Source organism: Azolla caroliniana, unplaced genomic scaffold (assembly GCF_043228905.1).
Source record: "Azolla caroliniana isolate FFs.n. ecotype wild unplaced genomic scaffold, voAzoCaro1.0.p SCAF_4, whole genome shotgun sequence".
Classification (NCBI taxonomy): domain Eukaryota; kingdom Viridiplantae; phylum Streptophyta; class Polypodiopsida; order Salviniales; family Salviniaceae; genus Azolla; species Azolla caroliniana.
The window spans coordinates 25,476,863-25,482,921 of record NW_028230439.1 but is presented as its reverse complement, the minus strand read 5'-3'; positions in this window follow the sequence as shown (position 1 = coordinate 25,482,921).

Genomic DNA, 6,059 nt, shown 5'->3' with positions numbered 1-6,059 from the left:
TAGCTGTCCTAGTAGTTAATTAGCTATCATGGTAGCTAATTAGCTAGTCTAGTAGCTAATTAGCTATCATGGTGGCTAATTAGCTGTCCTAGTAGCTAATTAGCTTTCCTAGTAGCTAATTAGTTGTCCTGGTAGCTAGTTAGCTATTTTGGTAGCTAATTATCTGGTAGTAACTAAATTAGCTATTGAGAATAGCTAATTAGCTATCATGGTAGTAGCTATTGAGAGTAGCCAATTACCTATGTAGTAGCTATCCTAGTAGCTAACTGAGGTAAATGTAACTGATAAGCTAATTAGCTTTTTTGCTAACTGAGCTAATTAACTTTCCGTGTAGAGTCAAAACAAATGTTGAGATAAATGTAAATACCTGAGGTACATCAAGAAGATGAATGGGATGCTCCTCGTATTGATTTCTTCCAACATGTTTCCTGCATAAATCCTTTTTATTGGGTGAAACCCTACTCTCATTAGTCCAAAACATTGTGATTACATCCTTGATTTCAAATGTTATGGGTGTCATTGGCTTACATCTTGTAGTTCCTTCACCCAAGGAAATTATACGGTTCATTGTATTGTACACTGTTTTTCTACTAACACCAATTACCTTAGATAGCTCACTGATGTTTATATCGTCAACATCACTATTAAGTAACATCATTAGACTAGACCTTTTTAAGACAAGATCATCTTTTGACCTGCTCATGGATACGAAACTATTACGAAGATTATTTACTAAAACAGATGATATGTTTGCATTAAGACCATCACAATCAACTAAGTCCTTTATCGATGGATCATTACATATTCCATAAAGTACTACCTTCTTTTCTTCATTGCTGATGTGCTTGGTTTGAACATTGAAATAGTCTACAACCTTTCTCTCTATGATGGTAGTCGCATTACTTACATTCTCAGCTAAACTATCCTTACCTTTACTGAGTGTGGCTTTCATATCCTTCAACAATTGACGATGTTTCCTTTTTTTTTTCTGCCCAATAGTTTCGTATGGCTTGTTGTGTCCTGATAGCATCATCCCTATCCTTATGATCATTGAGGGGTAATTCTAAACACCCTTCTTCCCCTTCCATTTGGCTGGACATATTAAAACCCTAAATTTCCAGAAAAAAAAACAAGTATTTAAGATGGTTATGGGCAACAACAATACACAAAAATATTCCACAATACACAAGATTAGACACAACAATACACAAGATAATCAATAGATAGAAAAGTTATTGCAATCCAAGACCGAACAGTAGAGGAGTTCACTCTGTTGGATCGAACAGTTGAGGAGGCGATCCAGGACCTACCAATGGCGACAACTGAGTGTAGAATGTTGCCGTTGGATGAGTGAACTCCGTCAAATCGAAATGTGGAAGCAATCCAGGACTAGACAGTAGCGACCCCTGAGTGTAGAGTGGCATAGAGAAGAGAACCCCGTCAGATTGAACAACTCTTTGATGATGCTTGGAACGCACAATAGCGGCCCCTGAGTGTAGAGTGGCATAGAGAAGAGAACCCCGTCAGATTGAACAGCTCTTTGATGATGCTTGGAACGCACAGTAGCGGCCCCTGAGTGTAGAGTGGCACAGAGAAGAGAACCTCGTCAGATTGAACAGCTCTTTGATGATGCTTGGAACGCACAGTAGCGGCCCTTGAGTGTAGAGTGGCACAGAGAAGAGAACCCCGTCAGATTGAACAGCTCTTTGATGATGCTTGGAACGCACAGTAGCGGCCCTTGAGTGTAGAGTGGCATAGAGAAGAGAACCCCGTCAGATTGAACAGCTCTTTGATAATGCTTGGAACGCACAGTAGCGGCCCCTGAGTGTAGAGTGGCACAGAGAAGAGAACCCCGTCAGATTGAACAACTCTTTGATGATGCTTGGAACGCATAGTAGCGGCCCCTGAGTGTAGAGTGGCGGCAGGTGGACTCGATAGGGTTTAGCATTAGTGGTAGCAACTAACCCACAATATTCAACTAGAGATGGCCTACGTGATGTGGCAAAGGATCATGCATAATGGACCTAGCAATTCGATATATAATTTATGGTACACATTTATGGTGCACATATCAATTTATGTTGCACATTTATGGCACTCATTTACATATGTAATTAAAACACTCTAGTATTTTCAATGGTAGTTTTTTGCATAATTAATTTATTAATGATGACTTTTTACTAAAATGATTATTTATCAATGGTAGCTTTTTGCATAGCTAATTAGCTATGTCAAGGACATAGCTAATTGTTTCCACTCTCATGCTTTCACCCACCTACCTACGGACTGTATAAAAAAACTTGTGCCCACGTGTAAGGGCCGGTTTACGCACGTTATACTCGGTTTACGCCTAGGGACGGTTTTCTCCACGACAACGGTGTGTGGGTCGAAGCATTGTTTGTTTGAGGTGATGAGGTTACTATAATATCATTTTGTTGACATTGGTACATCGTTTGGGAGATTTCTATATATATATATATATATATATATATATATTGTTGTTCATTAGGATGAGTAATGATGACGGTAGAGATTCTAGACTCATTTTGTTGTTATTTGTACAGGAATTGGGTGGTAATCGGCAAGATGGTGATGTGACTGAATGAAGATTTTTTTTCTGTGATAAGGATGAGTGAGGATGGTGGGGGGGTTGATGCCGGCTACCATGAGTAGATGAGTAGAATAATTTTTTGTTATAAGGATGAGTGAAGAAGGTGTAGGGGTTGAAGCATATTTTCTTGAGGGTCATTGAGAGATGGGTATATTATTCATGAACATGTGGTTTGGGATGAGATTGAAAAAGATGTCATGGTTAGTACTTTACTCATCGATATGTATGGCAAATGTGGTGCTTTGGAAGAAGCTCCATCGACATTTGAAGATATGTATGAGATGACTGTAGTCTCTTGGAATACTTTACGTGAAGCATATAGCAGCAACAAACAAGGGGAAAAAGAGGACGCATTTCCTCTTTTTATTGAATTGCAACATGAAGGTGTAATGCCAGATGAGGTCACTTTCATATTTTTCAAGAAGGAGAATACAAAACCTCATGTAGTGAACTTTCTAGGTGTTTTAACTGTGTGTGTAAATCTCACTTCATTAGATGGTTGTTTGTGCTTTTCGAATGATTTTGAAACACTTGAGAAGGTTGTTAAGCTTCTTGCATACATCAGTGATAAGGATCTGTTTGCAGAATTCTACAGGAAGAAGCTTGATTGGAGGCTTCTATTTGACAGGAGTGCAAATGATGATCATAAACGGAGTATTCTCACAAAGCTGAAGCAACAGTGTGGAGGTCATTTTACCTCCAAAATTGGAGGGTATGGTGAATGATTTGACTTTCAAGATGCAATTGAAGCATCTATTGTAAGAATAATGAAGAGTAGAAAAGTGGTACCACATCAACAACTAATGTTATAATGTGTGACAACTTGGGCGGATGTTCAAGCTTGATTTCAAGATTATCAAGAAGAGGATTGAAGACTTGATTGTAAGGGAATACTTGAAGAGAGACACGGAGAAACCTAATGTTTTCAGGTACTTGGCGTAATGAAGCGAGAAAAAGAAAGAGTTGGGCATTATTTACATGCAAGCAGTGAACCAAAACTATTGGAGAAAGTTCAACATGAGTTTCTTACCCAATATGAGCAACAATTATTGGAAAAGGAGCATTCAGGATGCCATGCATTGCGGAGAGATAACAAGGTGGAGGAGCTGTCAAGGATGTATCGATTATTTTGTAAAATAACGAAAGGTCTCTGTTCCCATTGCAAACTTTTTCAATAAGCATATCACCGATGAAGGAATGACATTAGTAAAGCAAGCAGAAGATACAACAAGCAATAAAAAGGTTGAGAAGAAGGATGTTGTAACTGGATTAGACCAGGCATTTGTACAGAATGTGTTTGAATTGCATGATAAATATCTGCAATATGTGAGTAATGCTCTGTACATCATTCCCTCTTTCACAAGGCTCTAACTAAAGCTTTTGATGTCTTTTGTAACAAAGGTGTTGATGGAAGCAGCAACGCTGAGCTATTGGTTGTATTTTGTACCAGATATGCTTTTTAAAACTAATGGAAGGATATCTTGTTTAGAAAAATAAAATAAAAAATATGCATCTTTGTTTATACTAATGAAGGGATATCTTACACACCCACACACATGTACATACATCCATACATACATACATACATCATGCATGCATATGCACATAGATATATTCATACATATACTAGTTGAACAAGAGCCTATGAAAGCTTATTTTTTAGCAAAGAAGGGGCTGAAATCAATTGTAGATGTGGTAAATGACCAAGGTCACCTATTAGGCTTCAATGACATGACATGTCGTTATAGTCTTGGGCCACATCACCGCGTTACCTGGAATCAAGTCATAAAGTTGGTACTTTCCTTAGTACATGTGCCACCTCTAGATGGAGATAACAAGATTCAGGACTGGATGTTACAAAAAGGCAACATTGTTATTCCAATCATAGATTGACATATTCGCATTCGTGGGGCAGGCCCCACGAATGCATACGAATACAAGTAACAATATTCATTTTTTAAAAACTTTTTTTTTGAAAAAGAAATCATTTTTTTTTAATGCTACCTACTGTGAGCGAGCAACACCAAAAAGTTAGCGAAGAGGCCGCACCCTGCATCTTGTCCGTGATGCTTAGACCCTCGCCTCCCCTTGCATCCTGCTCTCCACTTGCAAATTAGGGTTTTGGCTGAAAACCCTAGTTCCAGTCAAAACCCTAATTTCAACCATAGTTCTTCTTCTCAGTGTCGAGGATATCCTCGTGTGTTCATGAAATGAAGCAGAATCACCGGGGTCTTGAACTAGAAGGACTCGATGTTTTTACTAGTGTAAGTGAGAAAGCATGTAAGAGAGAGAGAGAGAGAGAGAGAGAGAGAGAGAGAGAGAGAGAGAGAGAGAGGGAGGAAAAATTAGTATAGTTGAGAAGAGGATGGATAAGAAGAAGATGTTGACGAAGATTAAGTACAAGAACTATTATTATTATTTTGGTTTTGAACACTCGGCTTCAATTTTGAGAGACAAGATAAATTGCCAATGAGATATCTAGGTTTTTATTATTAATTTTTTGATTCATAACACTTACTTTGTATTGTACCCCTTTTTAAGTCTAAACTACAGATCAAGGGTTAGGCATGGTTTGCCCCCCCTCCCCCCTCACCAAAGAACGGACAAGTCGAGGATTTAGTATATCTATGTGTTTTAGGGTTGTAGTTGATATTAATAATTGTTGGTTGTCCAAGCTAGGCAAGTTGATTATCGAATTCTTCTTCAAAGAAGAATTGATCGAGTAATTAGTTTATTCGAAAGATGTGTCTCTTTGCCAATGCAAGTCCCTCTAATGATGCTTTGAAGGCATTTTCTTGAAACATATCTTAGTTGACAAAACGAAGCCGTATATCCTTCGTCTCCAAGCTAAAATCTTTGGAATCATTATATTACTTTTACTAGGAGTAGTCTTTCCAGTGTCAATCGAACGTAAAGTCATGGCTTCCATGTAACGTTGAAAGGGTCTTAATGTGGTGGGATCATCTGGGTTGTTATAACTCTTGGTAGATGGTTTGAAATCAATTTTAACATAACCTATTCCACCTCAAAGTGTTAATTCTTTCTTTCTGTAATGGTTATGGTAATTACATCTACGGTGCATCGTGTGAGGCTCGTTTTACCCTTAAAGTACCAGAAATGCCTAAAGGCATACCATTAGAGAAACTTCCTTGATCGATTGGGTAGACCAAGAAAATGGCAGTCCCAGTTTCCCTTATCCCCGATGCACTCACTTTGGATCCTCAACACACAGGGGGAAACACGGTAGGGAGAAAGCTTGACATTGCCCAACACGTTTGGCTAATTGTTCTACTGGCATCCCATTCATGATACTCCCCGTTCAACTGCCACTCAAGAGTGTAGTTGGAGATACGCTAAGGTTTGCTATTCCGAATAGCGCCCTTCCTTCTTTTGTCTTCCTTTCTTATATAGATGCTAGCAATGGGCCCGGTTCGATTCGGTTTCTTGG